The sequence below is a fragment of the Papio anubis genome, chromosome 3 (assembly GCF_008728515.1).
Source record: "Papio anubis isolate 15944 chromosome 3, Panubis1.0, whole genome shotgun sequence".
Taxonomy (NCBI): domain Eukaryota; kingdom Metazoa; phylum Chordata; class Mammalia; order Primates; family Cercopithecidae; genus Papio; species Papio anubis.
The window spans coordinates 147,362,804-147,380,825 of NC_044978.1; the positions used below are offsets into that span (position 1 = coordinate 147,362,804).

General features: G+C 39.3%; 1 long non-coding RNA gene across 2 annotated transcripts in view; it reads left to right on the top strand.

The window, feature by feature from the left end:
- LOC108585886 overlaps window positions 1-18,022 on the top strand; it is a 45,859-nt gene that overhangs the window by 23,036 nt on the left and 4,801 nt on the right. Inside the window, exons 2-3 of one of the 2 annotated variants that reach the window (XR_004182807.1) lie at window positions 15,752-15,894; window positions 16,606-16,931. This is a non-coding gene — a long non-coding RNA (uncharacterized LOC108585886). Of the gene's footprint in view, window positions 1-15,751; window positions 15,895-16,605; window positions 17,363-18,022 lie in introns of those variants that run through there. The other variant, XR_001902448.3, reaches the window with a different exon arrangement.

Sequence of the window (18,022 nt, forward strand, 5' to 3'; positions counted from 1 at the left end):
TTCAAGGGATTCTTGTGCCTCAGCTTCCCACGTAGCTGGGATCACAGCCTCATGGTGTGTGTGTGAATAATAAACACAACTTGTTCAACTATAGGTGTGTTCCTGACCACAAGACATTGACAATGTCTAACATGATGTATAATACAAATCAATATGTAATAGGTCACTCACAGACATATATTTCTACCAATATGTAAGTGCTATTTGATTTTTTTTGGCTTAAAAATAGAAGGTTTATAACTACCTGGCTAAGATCATTTTGTAGTACGGAATTTATGGCCCTGTATTTTAAAAATCAAGTTCTATGGTACAATAAAAGTAAGTATTTTCTTTTGTAAACATTAATATTTTACCATGTGGATGGTAAATGATGGACAGTTGTTGGCAACTGAATGAAAGAAAGATGCTCCATGTTTTCCCGAAAAACACTTGGTTCTTGGAGATAATTTAATATTTGGATTGCATATCCTTTTTTTTTTTTTTTTTTTTCTTTTTGAGGCAGTTATTCTCTGTTGCCCAGGCTGGAGTGCAGTGGCATGATCTCAGCTTATTGCAGCCTCTAGCTCCCAGGTTCTTACCTCAGCCTCCTGAGTAGCTGGGACTACAGGTGTGCACCACCATGCCTGGCCCCTTTCCCCTAGTGTAATGTCTTCTAGGCTCATCCATGTCATAGCATGTATCCGTACTGCAGTCCTTTTAATTGCCAAATGATATCTTATTGAATTGATATACCACATTTTCTTTTTCCATTTATCAGTTGATGGCTATTTGGGTTGTTTCCATTTGGGGCTATTTTGAATATTACGGCAGTTAACACTGGTGTACACAATTTTTGTGTGTTATTTCTCTTGGGTAGATACCTAGGAGTGAAATTGCTGGGTCAGGTGTTAACTCTATGTTTAGTCTTTTAAGGACCTGCCATACTGTTTCCCAAAGCAGCTGCACCATTGTACAATCACATCAGCACTCTATGAGGGGTCCAGTTCTCCCCATCTTCGCTAACACTTATCTGTTCCTTTTATTATAGCCATCTTAGTGAGTGTGAAGTGATTTTTTCATTGTGGTTTTAACTTGCATTTTCTTATGACTAATGATGTCGCGTATCATTTCATGTGCTTATTGACCATTTGTATATTTTCTCCAGAGAATTGGCTTTTCAGATCCTTTGTCCATTTTCAAAATTGGGTTAAGTTCTTATCGTTGAGTTGTACGTGTTCTTTATATATTCTGGATACAAATCCTTCCTTTATCAGATAGATGATTTGAAGATATTTTATCCCAATATGTGAGTTATCTTTTCAACTTTTTGATGTGCTTTGCAGCACAGAAGTTTTTAAAATTTTGGATTACTCACGTCTGTAATCCCAGCAGTTTGGGAGGCCGAGGTGGGCGGATCACCTGAGATCAGGAGTTTGAGATCAGCCAGGCCAATGTGGTGAAACCCCGTATCTACTAAAAATACAAAAAAATTAGCTGAGTGTGGTGGTGTGTGCCTGTAGTCCCAGCTACTCTGGAGGCTGAGGCAGGAGAATTGCTTGAACCCAGGAGGCAGAGGCTGCAGTGAGCCAAGATCATGCCATTGCACTCCAGCCTAGGCAACAAGAGTGAAACTCAAAAAAAAAAAAAAAAAAAAAAGAAATGATTGCCTGATCCAAGTTCATTCAGAATTATGCCTGTGTTTTTTTTTTCTAAAAGTCTTACATTTAGATCTTTGATCCATTTGGAGTTAATTTTTGTATATGGTGTTTAGTAGGGTCCAAATCCATTTTTTTGTATGTGTATAGCATCATTTGTTGCAAAGACTATTCTTTCCCCATCAAATTATCTTAGCACTCTTGTCAGAAATGATAATAAGTGTTAAGGATTATTTCTGGAGTCTCAATTCCATTCCATTGATCAACATGTCTATCCTTATGACAATACAGCACTGTCTCAATATCTATAGCTTTGCGGTAAATTTTGAAATGAAAACGTGTGAATCCTCCAACTTTTTTCTTTTTCTTCAGCATTGTTTTGGCTATTCTGGGTCCCTTAAATTTTCATACTAATTTTTGGATTCAGCTTATTGATTTCCGCAAAGAAGCCAACTGATATTTTGATTCAATCGTTTGGTTTTTAAATTTAAATTAATTTACCCACTTTTGTGGGGTGATTTGGAATTTATAAAAAGCTTTTATTTATACTTCTTGAATAATTATCTCATTCATCGTTTTTGCTAAGCATTGTTGTACATTTTGTAAATGAGGGCCTTAAAGGTTTAAAGAGGCTGACTATGTAATTATTATTATTATTTTTTTAACTCTAATACTTGTTCTTTATATTGTAGCTCCTTTCTTAATATGCCCTCAAATAGCCATTTAGAATTATAATGTCTAAATTATAAATGTGATACTACATTGGTGGGAAAATTAGTCAATAGCTAAATTAAAAACTTTCTTATTAGGAACATTTTTTCAGTTGGAGGATATTTGACTGCTTAGAAAAATTGTGAACAAAATCTAGTTAATTGTCTCAGACAAGGTTGAGATGACATGAAGTCACCCAGTGAGTAAGGAAGGTAGATAATGACAAGTTATTATTTGTAGTACACTGAATGAAGGATATTTTACTTAAAGGGTCCTAATTATTCTTTTTCCAGAATGATTTGAATATGGAACTGTACACCTATTAAAAATCACACTTATGGGGACCACACTGATATAATTTTTGTTTGTTTTTGAGACAGGGTCTCACTCTGTTGCCTAGGCTGGAATGTGATGGTGCAGTGCTGGGCTCAAGCGATCCTCCCATCTCAGCCCCCAAGTAGCTGGGACTACAGGCATGCACCACCATGCCTGATCAATTTTTAAATTTTTTGTGGAGATGAGGGCTCACTGTATTGCCCAGGCTAGTCTTGAACTCCTGAGCTCAAGAGATCCTCCTGCCTTGGCGTCCGAAAGCGTTGGGATTATAGGTGTGTTAGTCTGTTTCACACTACCATAAAGAACTACCTGAGAATGGGTAATTTATGAAGAAGAGGTTTAATTGACTCACAGTTCTACAAGACTGGGAGGACTCAGGAAACTTACAATCATAGTGGAAGCAAAGGGGAAGCAAGCACCTTCTTCAGATGGTGGCAAAAGAGGGAAAGAGAGTGAAGGGGGAAGTGCCACACACTTTTTTTTGATCTCTGAGAACTCACTCACTATCATGAGAAGAGTAAGAGGGAAATCCACCCCGTGATCCAGTCACCTCCAGTCAGGTCCCTTCTCTAATTGCACATGAGATTTGGGTGGGAACACAAATCCAAACTATATTAACAGGTGTGAGCCACCTTGTCTGGCCCACATTGGTGTAATTAATACAAAATAAACTTACATCTTTTTATCAAGTTTTTTTTTCATTATGTAGATATGGTCAAAGAAAATGTCATTGATGTTTGTGAGAGCTTTAAGTTCCACCTGAACTGAATTTTTAAATATTAAGAAAATATTTATTGAGGCCAGGTACAGTGGCTCACATCTGTAATCCCCATACTTTGGGAGGTGGGCAGATCACTTGAGGCTAGGAGTTCAAGACCAGCCTGGCCAACATGGTGAAACCTCATCTCTACTGAAAATACGAAGATTAGCTGGGTGTGGTGGCACATGCCTGTAATCTCAGCTAATCAGAAGGCTGAGGCAGAGAATCGCCTGAACCTGGGAGGCAGAGGCTGCAGTGAACTGAAATCACGCCACTGCACTCCAGCCTGGGCAACAGAGTAAGACTCCATCTCAAAAAAAAAAAAAAAAGAAAGAAAGAAAGAAAATATTTATTGAGGTAAAATTCATATAACATAAAATTAACCATTTTAATGTGAACAAATGCTGGACTTTTATCATGTAAAATTTCAGGGACACAGAACAATAAAAAAATAAATACCATAAATACTCTGCTTGGCTTATCACTTAAGATTGAATAGTCTTAGCATTGTGCCTTATTTGATGAGGACTTTAATACTTTTTTTTTTTGAGTTGGATTTTGCTCTTGTTGCCCAGGCTGGAGTGCAATGACACAATCTCTGCTCACTACAACCTCCACCTGCCAGGTTCAACCGATTCTCATGCCTCAGCCCCCCAAGTAGCTGGTATTACAGGCATGCGCCACAATGCCTGGATAATTTTGTATCTTTTTTAGTAGAGATGGCGTTTCACCATGTTGGTCTGGCTGGTCTCGAATTCCTGACCGCAGGTGATCCGCCTGCCTCGGCCTCCCAAAGTGCTGGGATTACAGGCATGAGCCACCGTGTCCGGCCTAATACATTTTTAAAAATAAAACCTTATAGGTAAGTTTAAGGCCCCATGCCTATTTTTCCTGATTCTATTTCTCAAAGGCAGCCACTATCCCAACTTTGGTATTTATTGTTGCTATGAATATTTTCATACTTTTGCTACGTATGTGTGTATCTGGAAACACTATGTGGAATATATGGAAGGAATATATAGACTATATAGAATTGTTTGACAAATTTTTATATATACACGGTTTTATATTGAATCATGTTTTACATGCTTTTAAATTAGTTATTTATTTACTTATTCTTTAGACACAGAGTCCCACTCTGTTGCCCATGCTGGAGGGCAGTGGCATGATCATAGCTCACTGCAGCCTGGAACTCCTAGGCTCAAGTGATCTTCCTGCCTGAGCCTCCCAAAGTGCTGGGATTACAGGCATGAGAAACTGTGCCTGGCCACATACCTTTAAAAAAAAATGCAACATTATGTTTCTGGGACTCATGTTGACACATACCTTTGTAACAGCTAAACAGTATTCAATTGTATGGCTATATCACAATATACTTATACATTCTTTTTTTGATGGACATTTAGTTTCCAGCAAGGTTATTTAAATTAGAAAATGCAACAATGAACATTCTTTTTTTTTTTTTTTTTTTGAAACAGAGCCTCACTCTGTCATCCAGGCTGGACTGCAGTAGCGCTATCTTGGCTCACTGCAACCTCCGCCTCCCAGGTTCAAGTGATTCTCCTGCCTCAGCCTCCCAAGTAGCTGGGATTACAGGTGCACACCACAATGCCCGGCTAATTTTTTTTGTATTTTAGTAGAGACAGGGTCTCACCGTGTTGCCCAGGCTGGTTTCAAACTCCTGAAATCAGGCAATCCACCTGCGTTGGCCTCCCAAAGTGCTAGGATTACAGGCGTGAGCCACTGCTCCCAACCAAACATTCTTTTTTCTTTTTTTGAAATGGGGTGGTGTTCTGTTGCCAGGCTGGAGTGCAATGGTGATCTTGGCTCACTGCAACTTCCGACTTCCGGATTCAAGCGATTCTCCTGCCTCAGCCTCCCAAGTAGCTGGGATTACAGGCACGTGCCACCACGCCGGCTAATTTTTGTATTTTTAGTAGAGACGGGGTTTCACCGTGTTGGCCAGGATGGTCTCGATCTCCTGACCTCGTGATCCGACTACCTTGGCCTCCCAAAGTGCTGGGATTAAAGGTGTGAGCCACCGTGCCTGGTCAACATTCTTATTTCTAATGTGGCATAGAGCAGTGGTTAGGAGCCAGAGTGCTAGAGCCACATTACCTGTATTTGAACTGTGTCTTTATGGGTAAATTACTTCTCTGGATTTGAGCTGTGTCTCTATGGGCAAATTACTTCTCTGTTCTTCTCTTTAGTGCCCTGTTCCCTTCAGTCATGAAAGCAATGAAGGAAGACAGAATTTCTAATATTATGGTTTCTGAATCATCCTTAATGAGCCTGTCATCAATAAAATGAGAAACTGCAACCTATTTAAACACTATTTATCAGATTATAACACACATTAGAGAATTTAAATATCTTTATGGCAGTACAGTGAAAGTAAAGTGCAGTCTCTATTCTGACTACTGTTTGAAGCTGAAATTTATTGGTATTTTAATACCAATAAATTAAAGTTAGTAAGTAACTTGCTAAGTAAGTCCAATTATGGCATACTACTCAAGGATCATTTTACAAATATCTAATACAGAAACTATGTCTGATACAACAGTAACTACAGTTGCCAGATCCCCATTTTATTTCCTGTAATTTATATTTGATGTTCCTGGATTCCTCTGTCTTTTGGAGCAGCCTATCTAATGTTTGAAAAGGGAGAAGTTAATAGGTGTATATAATTGTGATTTTATTTACTGTCCCTGGGACCTAGTGCTGTTTTAAATTCACAGTTTGGTGGGGTAGCGTGTCCATTTGGCATGTTTGTATGTGCTTGGCCCATTTAAGCAGAGCTCTTCTTTGCCCTAGGCTGGTAAAAAAAAAAAATCAATTCCAATAGCACATTTGAGAAGAGGAACAACCATCATTGGAAACTTCTTTGATGTTTAATTTGTCGTTTTAAAGCATAATTTGGTAAACTGAGGTGTTTTTCCCCTCCTTTACATTCTCCAGTGGCCAAAGTTGTCTCTCTTATTAGAAATAGCCTTTTTTTTTTTTTTTTTTTTTTAAATGAGACAGAGTCTTGCTCTGTCAGCCAGGCTGGAGTGTAGTGGTGCGATCTCAGCTCACTGCAACCTCTGCCTCCCGGGTTCAAGCAATTCTCCTGCCTCAGCCTCCCGAGTAGCTGGGATTATAGGCGAGCACCACCACGCCCAGCTAATTTTGGATTTTGAGTAGAGATGGGGTTTCACCATGTTGGCCAGGCTGGTCTCAAACTCCTGACCTCAAGTGATCCACCCTCCTCGGCTTCCCAAAGTGCTGGGATTGTAGGAGTGAGCCATCGTGCCTGGACTTTACCTATGGTTCTTGTATCTAAAGTGAAAATTTTTGAAAGTTGATTTCTGTCCAAGATATCTGTACTTGAAGATTGACAGTAGAGTTCCTCTGGGTAGATCTGACATAGTAACTGAATAGGAGGGATTGGAGATGGGAGCTATTGTTCCCTTCCTCCCTCCCCATCCCCCACCCCCAGTTGGACTGAACCCTAATCTTCAGAGCAAGACTCCTTAGGATTAGGATAGAAAGAAATTAAGATCTCAGAAGTTTGAACTGGTTTGTCACTGACTAGGTAGAGAGTTTCCCTTGGTTGTTTCAGTGCTAAGAATTTGACCCTGTCTGGTGCTGCACCTATCTTTTTGTAATTATATACATTCATTGTTGTTATATCAATTTTCAAAAGCCACTTATATGGGCTTACTTTACACAGATAAAGTTAACCATTTTCTTGTTTAAGTCATGCTGCTTTCAATTTCAAGCAGCCTACACGAATTCTAACTGATACTGGTGGAACTGGATTAAATGACTTTTGGTTCCTTTCTAGTTCTGACACATGAGCTTAAATATTTTTTGAGGGCCAGTTCTATGCCTGGTGCTATGCTAACTGTCCACATTTCCCTCCTGTCTGTCCACATATCCTTCAAAGTGAGCTTCTTTGAACTACATGCTTGAAGCCCTGAGTTGGTTAGCATTCAGAGACTGGGTGATGCAGCTCGAGTGGCTGAATTTTCTCCCTACCTTCTGACAGTCAGTGGGCTCTGATGATCGGTGTCTTGGTCCTGCCCATTTTTGCTAAGAGCATGAAATAACTTAGTTTCTAACCTCAGTATCCTAGTTGTGAAGTCCAGCCTGACATTCAGAGAGTCTATACTTCTTTTTTTTTTTTTTTTGAATTTTACTTTAAGTTCTGGGATATACGTGCAAGTTTGTTACATAGGTATACATGTGCCATATGGTTTGCTGCACCTATCAACCCGTCATCTAGGTTTTAAGACCTGCATGCATTAGGTATTTGTCCTAATGCTCTCTCTTCCTCCCTTTGCTCCCCACCCCTTAACAGGCCCTGGTGTGTGATGTTCCCCTCCCTGCGTCCATGTGTTCTCATTGTTCAATTCCCACTTATGAATAAGAATATGCAGTGTTTGGTTTTCTGTTCCTGTGTTAGTTTGCTGAGAATGATGGTTTGCAGCTTCATCCATGTACCTCAGAGCACGACACCTGATGCCTCTGTATCCAGTGACCACATTGTCAAGGTCAGCCCACTTGTAACCCCCACTTGTGTGTACCCCAACCCCTGGTCTGGGGATTCCCTGTATCTGTCATTGTCATTCCCCTTGGGGTCTTCCATCTGATCACCAAGGCTTAATTTGAGAAATCTGGTTAGGATCTGCTACTTATGCTTACACGTTGCCAGGGATTCTACTTGTTTCACCTTCTCTGGGCAGTCCTAGGACAAAACAATTGGGTCTATTTGTTCATTCATTCATTTTCTCATTCCTTCTGTGGTTAGTACCTCCTATTTAATATAGCCAAGGCATCAAGATACAGTTACCCTTGATGAAGTCATCAAGATCTATATGCTAGAATACTTTAGATATGTTAACCTTTAATCAGGAGGAAGAAATGGCAGGAGGTCACTGAAGTTCAATGGACAGAATTCTTATTTCAGCAAATGTGGCCAGATTTGCTAAAGATTGTGTTTATCTGGGTCTGACATTATCTCTTTCCGTTTCTCTCTCACACTCTCTTTGTAGTAAGATATTCGAAGTCAGTATCTTCTGGATGATGATGATCCATTGGAGGAAGATGTCCTTGTTGATGTATGTGTTTTAGGTTCTCCAACAAATAAGTATATAGTTTTTGTTTTTCTTTCTTTTTTTTTAAATTTTATTTATTTTTTTGAGACAGGGTCTCACTCTATCACATAGGCTGGAGTGTAGTGGTGCGATCACAGCTCATTGCAGCCTTGCCCTCCCAGGCTTGGGTGATCCTCCCACCTCAGCCTCCCAAGTAGCTCAGACCACAGGCACGCACCACCATACCTGGCTAATTTTTGTATGTTTTTGTAGAGATAGGGTTTTGCCATGTTGCCTAAGCTGGTCTTGAACTCCTGGGCTCAAGTGATCCTCCTGCCTTGGCCTCCCAAAGTGGGATTACAGAAGTGAGCCACTGTGCCAGGCCTAGTTTCTGTTTTTAATTGGAGAAATAGCTTCAGATTTGGCCAACTTACAAAACACTTATTTTTAAGTCATTTGAAATATAATTTATTTGAAACGTAAAGATATTTTTCTTTGTGCTAGTCTTTTGAAAATACTTGTGTCCTTTGCAAATGGTTATATCCTTATCTGAATAATCTTTTGTAAATATAATTTCTGGAAAAAAAGGGAAATTCGGCTTCCTATTCTAAAATGTAAGAACTAGGAACATGATGCAACCTGGCCTCTGGGAAGGAATCTGGCATCCACTTGTTTGGGAGATATTCATTGAAGAGTTAGTGAAGCCATTATACAACGTGTTTTTGTGTGTGTGTGTGTGTGTGTGTGTGTGTGTGTGTGTGTGTGTGGAGGGGGGTGGGGCAGGAAGGGTAATTCTAAAGAGCACAGAGCTTTTAATAGCTATGCTATTTAAAATTGATTATTTAAGTATGAATAAATACCTGTTATAGTAATTTTCAGAAACCTCTAATTTATTTGGGAAAGGATGGCATTATAAAAAGTAATATTTGTCAGAATCTGTTATAAAAACTGGTAAAGATTATGTGAAACTCAACAGAAAGATACTGAAAAAATTAATAGCATGGTTTGCTGCAAATCAGAAAAATGTATTCACAGGGATTGAAGTGGAGGAGGAAGAGTTTCCAAGGTAAGGGAAAGGGGGATAGCTGTGAGATTGGGGATGGAGAAAAATAACATTTAATACTAAGTACAGAACTGGGAAATTTAGATAGAATTCACATTATAAAAATAAATAAATATAAATATAGGGTTTTTTATTGCATACTACAATTCTAGAAAATGTCAAGATTGTTTGGTCATCTTATATTTTTGCTTCCAATTTATCATTTAGCCTTACAGACTTTAAAATAAAGGCTATTTTAGGCTGGGCACGGTGGCTCATGCCTGTAATCCCAGCACTTTGGGAGGCCAAGGTGGGCAGATCACTTGAGGTCAGGAGTTCAAGACCAGCTTGGCCAACATGGTGAAACCCCATGTCTACTAAAAATCCAAAATTAGCCAGGTGTGGTGGTGCATGCCTGTAATCCCAGCTACTTGGGAGGCTGAGGCAGGAGAATCGCTTGAACCTGGGAGGTGGAGGCTGCAGTGAGCCGAGGTTGCACCACTACACTCCAGCCTGGGCAACAGAGTGAGACGCCATCTCAAAAAAATAAAAAAATAAAAAAATAAATAAAAAATAAAATAAAATAAAGTTTTTTGAGGAAATAAATCATTTTCTACCAATATTACATAGAAAGTCTAAAAAACGTAATTAATAACTAGAGAAAGATAGTGTATTTAAAAATAATATCTAACCAGAGAATTTCAGGTTTCCTTCTGGTTTTCTAACTATTGGTAGCTAAAAATGCTGATGTCATTTAAAATTATTAATTGCTGTTTTATATGATCCATTTAAGCTTAAAATAAAACTGGATATTCAACATTAAGCCAATATTTTTGTTCAATTCTGTGCCAAGAATGATTCTAGGTGCAGATACATGGCTATGAATCAAACAGCCAAGGGAATTAAGAAATGGAAATGAGTTCTGTTTCCATGACAATTTAATGATTCTTATTCTGTAGGGAAAACATTCTTGCACTACTTCCCCTGAGTTCATGTAGAGTAGTAGTTCTCGATCCTGGCAGCCATTAGAATTACTTCAGGGTCACTTGGAGTGGCATGGGCTCAACCCAGATTTATTAGAAATAAACAGAATTTCTAGAGATGGAGCCTGTTACCTTCTTCTTTTTGAGCTCCCTATGTTGTCGAGCCAGAGTTGAGAACCACCGATTTATTCTAGAGTATGCCAAATCCAAGGAAGCAGATGGAAAGCCTACTTCATTTCTGAAGATTCATAGCTTCTTTTTTTAAAATTCAATGCACAGGAATGTAAAATGGCTCTGTTGCTGTGGAAACTGGTTTGGCAGTTTCTCAAAAAATTAAACACCGTAAAATTACCATATAACCCATCAATTCCATTCATAGGTGACATACCTTCAAAGAATTGAAAACAGATGCTTAAACAAATACTTGTACATGTATGTTCATAGCAGCACTATTCACAATAGCTAAAAGGAGGAAACTATCCAAATGTCCCTGAATAACACACTGTGGTATATACAATGGAATATTGTTCAGCCACAAGAAGAAATGAAGTAATGATTCATGCTACATCATAGATGAATCTTGAAAACATGCTAAATGAAAAAAGCCTAACACAAAGGGTCCGGCTGTATGATTCCATTTATATGAAATATTCAGAATAGGTAGATTTCTATAAATAGAAACCATATTGGTGGTCGCGGGGGCTGAGAAGAGGGAAGAATGGGGAGTAACCGCTAAATGGGTATGGGTATTTCTTTTGGGATGGTGAAAATCTTTTGGAACTAGATGTAGTGGTTGCACAACAATATGAATGTAATAGATGCTACTGAATTGTTCACTTTAAAATGGTTAATTTTATGAGATGTGAATTTTGCCTCAATTAAAAAAAACCCTATCATCTACAAACATTACATCTTTACTTTTAATGTGATTTTCTTGATTAAAGAAAACTAGCTTTTCAGCCAGGCACGGTGGCTCCCACCTGTAATCCCAGCACTTTGGGAGGCCGAGGCGGGTGGATCATGAGGTCAGGAGTTCGAGACCAGCCTGGCCAAGATGGTGAAACCCTGTCTCTACTAAAAATACAAAAAAAAATTAGCAGGGCATGGTGGCGGGCGCCTGTAATCCCAGCCACTTGGGAGGCTGAGGCGGAGGATTGCTTGAACCAGGGAGGCAGAGGTTGCAGTGAGCTGAGATCGTGCCACTGCACTCTAGCCTGGGTGACAGAGCAAGACTCCATCTCAAAACAAACAAACAAAAAAACAAATACAAAAACAAAACAAACAAACAAAACTAGCTTTTTAGGAAATCAGATTAAAGCTTGTCATAAAACACCAGTTGAATTGACTTAATTCTGTGATCCAGGCTTTTCGTTTGTCTCATAAATAGCCTTAGGAAGAAGCTGTGACTTGCCCACATTCTGAATACATCTAAGAAGATACTGTTATCTGGAAATCTGAATTTCTTTAAAACTCTGTGTTTAGGTCTTCACTGGGGAGCTCTCATGGGCCAAAGGGTATCCCTTGTCTCAAAAATTCATGCTGGTGGTTTCAAAACTTCTGGCCATGTCTCTGAGGCGACAGAGTGAGACTCTGTCTTAAAAATAAATAAATAAAAAATTGAAGATACTACTTTCCCCAAAAGGACAGAGGAGAAGCATGCCAAAAGGAGGAAAGGAAATTATTATATCAAAAAGATACCTGCGCACGTATGTGTATTGCAGCACAATTCACAATTGCGGATATGGAATCAACCTAGGTGACCATCAGCTTGTGGATGAAGGAAAGTGTGGTGTATACAGGTCAAGCATAGTGGCTCATGCCTGTAATCCAGCACTTTGGGAGGCTGAGGCAGAAGGATCCCTTGAAGCCAGAAGTTTGAGACCAACCTGGGCAACAAAGTGAAACCCTGTCTCTATTTTTAAAAAAGTGATGTATATATACCATGGAATACTACTCAGCCATAAACAAGAACCAAATAATGTATTTTCAGCAGTTTGGATGGAACTGGAGGCCATTATCCAAAGTGAAGTAACACAGGAACAAAAACCAAATACCGCATGTTTTCACAAGTGGGAACTAAGCTATGGGTATGCAAAAGTATACAGAGTGGTATAAAGGACACTGGAGACTCAGAAAGGGGGAGGATGGGCTGGGCGCAGTGGCTCATGTTTGCAATCCTAACACTTTGAGTGGATCACTTGAGATCAGGAGTTCAAAACCAGCCTGGCCAACATGGTGAAATCCCATCTCTACTAAAAATACAAAAAAATTTAGCTGGGCATGGTGGCATGCACCTGTAATCTCAGCTACTCGGAAGGCTGAGGCAGGAGAATCGCTTGAACCCAGTAGATGGAGGTTGCAGTGAGCCAGGATCATGCCACAGCACTCCAGCCTGGGTGACAGAGCGAGACTCTGTAAATAAGAAAGGGGGAGGGTGAAAGGGGGATGAGGGGTGAAAAACTACCTATTGGGTACAATGTACACTATTGGGATGACTGGTACACTAAAAGCCCAGACTTTACCACTCTTCATCCATGGAACCAATAACCATTTGTACCCCTAAAGCTAGTGAAATAAAAAAGTTTTTTAAAAATTAAGGAAATAAGAGAATAGGAAAAATCAGCATAAGAGATGTGAAAATGTCACAAGTAGCTAGAGACTTCAGGTTTTGAAAACGTACCAGAAATCTGAATTTTTCTTAATAAAAAGATATAAGAATACTCTAGTGGTATTTAAAAATGCCCAACAATGGATATATTTGGAACCTAGAAAAAACTTGTTATTGTTTGAGAAATAATCTTCTGGAGGAGTGAAAATGGTGGGCAAGTAATGTAACCGATTTACTGAAACATTCTTTAATAAACACTCAGGATCAGACTTACAGAGGAGGAATGATCAAAGACCCTGAAAGCTGTCCTTAGATTTCTTCTATGTGATACCCATACCCTTAGAAGGTTGGCAGGTATAACACAGAGCTGAGGCCTTAACACACTCTGGTTACATCAGGTCTTTGAAACCCTGTGACTATCCCTGAATACAGAACACATTTTTATCTTCCTGGTTAAGATATTAAAAATATGCTGTTCATAGGAAATGCTGCCATATTGCTATGGCCATACCAAATAGCTAGCAATTCCTTCCTCTGCTCCCCTGCTCGTCTTTGTATCTTCAAAAAAGTCACCTTAAATACAAAGATTTAATGTGTGTACATGGGCTTTTTTAAATTTTTCTTTTGAAATAATGATAGATTTATAGGAGGTTGCAAAGAAATGTCCAGGACATTCTCACGTACCTTTTTCTCAGCCTCCTAAATATAAACATCTTACACAACTGTAATATAATATCAAAACCAAGAAATTCACACTGGTCCAAAACATACAGTTTAATCAGATTTCACCAGTTACATATGCACTTGTGTGTGTGTGTGTAACTTTATACAATTTTGCCACATCCATAGCCTTGCATAACCACAACCACAATCAAGAGACTATACTACCATCACAAGACTCCCTAGAGCTATTCCTCTACAGCCACATTCATTCTCTCCCCATATCTCTAACCTCTGACAGTTCCTAATCTGTTCTTCATCTCTATAATTAGGTTAGTTTTTGGATGTTACAAAAATAGAACCATGTTGTATGTACCCTTTTGGGACTGGCTTTTTTTTTTTTTTTTTCACTCAGCATAATTTCCTTGAGGTTCCTCCAAGTTGTTGCCTGTATGAAGGGTTTGTTGCATTTTATGACTGGATCGTATTCAATGGTATGGATGTCCCATAGGTTCTTTAACCATTCACCATTGCAGGACACTTGGGTAGCTCCCAGTGTTGGACTGTTATGAATGAAGCTGCTGGGAGTCAGTCTTCGTTTCCTCTGGGGCATCATGAGTAACACCAAGAGTGCCCTTGCTGGATCATAGGATGAGTCCATGCTTAGTTTCAAAAGGAACAGCTGGGTGCTTCTCCAGAGTGGATGCAGTCTTTTAAGAGAGAAAGTACTCTCTTTCAGAAATACTAACCTTGCCGAAGAAGCCTCCCACATTTCTCTAAATAAATCTTTTTTTTTTTTTTTTTTGAGACGGAGTTTTGCTCTTGTCGCTCAGCTGGAGTGCAATGGCCCAATCTCAGCTCACTGCAACCTCCGCCTCCCGGGTTCAAGAGATTCTTGTGCCTCAGCCTCCGGAGTAGCTAGGATTACAGGCGCCTGCCCCCATGCCCAGCTAATTTATGCATAAATAAATCAATTTTTAAAAGAAAAGGGAAATACAATTATTTTCTTAAAATATTGAGTTTTAATATACTGTATTTTAAATTTTATTTGGAACTCAGACATTTAATTTTTCTAATTTCTCTGTCATGATTCAGATGTCAAAAAGCAGCTGATCCTGTGTAGTTTGTGATTTCACGGCATGCTAAATATAGCAGAATGGTGGGGTTGGTTGTGAGTGATAATGGCTCAGAGATAAAAATAATTGTTTATGGGGTACTTTGCTTAAAAGAATCATGAAAATAATATTTTCAAAGAAAGACTAAGAAGACAATATAATTGTCTCCTTTTGCCCACTAAATTCTAAATGAGTTGCTCATGTTCTCTCATGATTCAGTAGCACAACCCCACCTTCATACAGTCGAACTGTGGCTGCTGCTAGCCTCAACACCCTCTTTTTCTTTTTTCTTTCTTTTTTTAAAATAGATACAGTGTCTTGCTATGTTGCCCAGACTGGAACTCCTGGGCTCAAGTGTCCTCCTGCCTCAGCCTCTCAAATTGCTGGGATTATAAGTGTGAGCCACCACACCACCTTCAACCCTCTCTTAAGACTGAAAAATAATGAAGGCGGGAATGAAGGAGATGGAATGTTTAATACAGCTCAGAAATACAGACATTAATGAGACAGGTAGAAGATAAGTTTGGGAAATAGAGTATTCAGCATAAATGAACCTGTTTCTGGTTATCTTGTGTTTTTATTCTTTAAGTTTAAACTTTAAAAGTTCTGTTCATCTTCTCACTTCCTTTGACCCTGTCTCCTTGTTACTTTTCCTCTGCCCTGGAAATCATAACTGACTGAGAAGTAAGCTTTTCCCTTCATTGGCTCATCACTGGCAAGCTATTTTAATGTAAACATCACCTTAAACTCATAAAAATGATAATTTTGAAGGTCTCGGTGCTTCTTTTCAAACCTTCATTCACTTTCTCTTATCTCTTCCACAGGGAAGGGTATCAATTTACTTCTAAGAATTCCCCAAAAGGAACAAATGGAAAAGACAATTTCATCTGCTTCATTTGCAATGTCACAAATATGGATCGTTTTCATAAAATTCATCCCATACTCCTGGGATGAAAGAGTTGATGAGGTAATGTGCAGAGAACCTTCACTGGCAGTTCTGATATCAGATGTACAGTTTTCAATAATCAGTTATTTGTAGATTATTTTCAACTCTACCAATGTTTCTTATGCCTCTGAGGAAGACAAAAATATTTGCTGTGTGGAAGCTGGAAGGAGGAAGCCTAGGATGTGGAGAACATGTATCAAGCTGAAAATGGACTATTTTTGTTTTTTTACTATTTAACCAAAATTTGAACCAATCAGAAAATTATAGAAAAACTGAGAGTATAGTTTAAATAGACCTTTACCCCTGAACTGTTTGAGAATAAGTTGCCAGCATGCTGGTCCATCACCCTGGAATAGTTTGTATTTCCTACAAAGACACTCATCTATAAAACCACAATACAATCATAAAAGTTAGGCAGTTAACACTGATACATTACTATCGTCTAATTCACAGAGCCATTCAAGTTGACAGTTGTTTCAATAATGTCCTTTATAGCAAAAGGATTCAATCCAGGATTTTGCACTGCTTTGAGCTGTCATGCTTCTTTTTTGTTTTGTTTTGTTTGAGACAGGGTCTCACTTTGTCACTGAGGCTGGAGTTCAGTGGGGAGATCTTGGCTCATTGCAGCCTCGACCTCCTGGGTTCAAGCAATCCTCCTGCCTCAGCCCCCCTAAGTAGCTGGGAATACAGGCATATACCACTACACCTTGCTAATTTTTGTATATTTTTTAGAGATGGAGTTTTGCCGTGTTGGCCAGGCTGGTCTCGAACTCCTGAGCTCAAGTGATCCACCTGCTTCGTCCTCCCAAAGTGCTGGGATTGCAGATGTGAGTCACCACGCCCGGCCTCATGTCTCTTTTTTCTTCAATCTAGTACAGTTAGTCTTTCCTCAAATCTCATCTCTTAGCACATTTGAAAGTTCCAAGCTAGCTATTCTGTAGGATAACCTGCCATTTTAGTTTGTCTGATGTTTTATTATGATTAGATCCAGATTATGCATCTTTGGCAGGAACATCGCAGAAGTGATACTGTGTTCTCATTGCATCCTATCACGTGGGGTAAGATCTTTTAAAGAAATAGATTGTGTTTTTTAGGTTCACAGCAAAATTGAGCAGAAGGTAGAGGGTTCACATATATCCGCTGCCTTACACATGCCTAGCCTTCCCCATTGTCAACATCCCCCACCAGAGTGCTACATTTGTTACAACTGAGGCCCACATTGACACATCATCACCCAAAGTCCACAGTTTACGCTAGGGTCCAGTCTTGGTGTGATGCATTCTACGAGTTTGGACAAATGCATAATGACATGTACCCATAATTATAGTGTCATACAGAATAGTTTCACTGCCCTGAAAAAGCCCTGTGCTCTGTCTGTTCATCCTTCCCTCTCCCCTAACCTCTAGTGTCCACCGATCTTTTTACTGTCTCCATAGTTTAGGCAAGATTTTCATTTGCCCCATTATTGATGATGAACTTTTTTTTTTTTTTTTTTGAGATGGAGTTTCACTCTTATTGCCCAGGCTGGAGTGCAGTGGCATGATCTCAGCTCACTGCAACCTCCGGCTCCTGGATTCAAGTGATTCTCCTGCCTCAGCCTCTCAAGTAGCTGGGATTACAGGCACCTGCCACCATGCTTGGCTAATTTTTGTATTTTTAGTAGAGAGGGGGTTTCACCATGTTGGGCAGGCTGGTCTCGAACTCCTGACCTCAGGTGATCCACCTGCCTCGGCCTCCCAAAGTGCTGGGATTATAGGCGTGAGCCATCGTGCTGGCCGATGTGTACAGTTTGATCACTTAATTCAGGTGATGTCTGCAAGGCTTCTCAACTGAAAGTTACTCTCTGACCTTTGAAGAAAGTAAATATTTGGGGGGAGCTACTTTAAAACGATGTAAACATCTTGTTCCTCATCAAACTTCCAATCTATGTATTTATTTTATTTATATATATATGTGTTCCTATTTTATTCAAATGGTTATAGTTCATGACTCTCATTTTTTACTTTAATGTTTTAAACGTATTTTAAGTTCAGGGGTCCATGTGCAGGTTGGTGATACAGGCAAACTTGTGTCATGGAGGTTTCTTGTACGGATTAATTCATCACCCAGGTATTAAGCCTGGTACCCATTGGTTATTTTTCCTGATCCC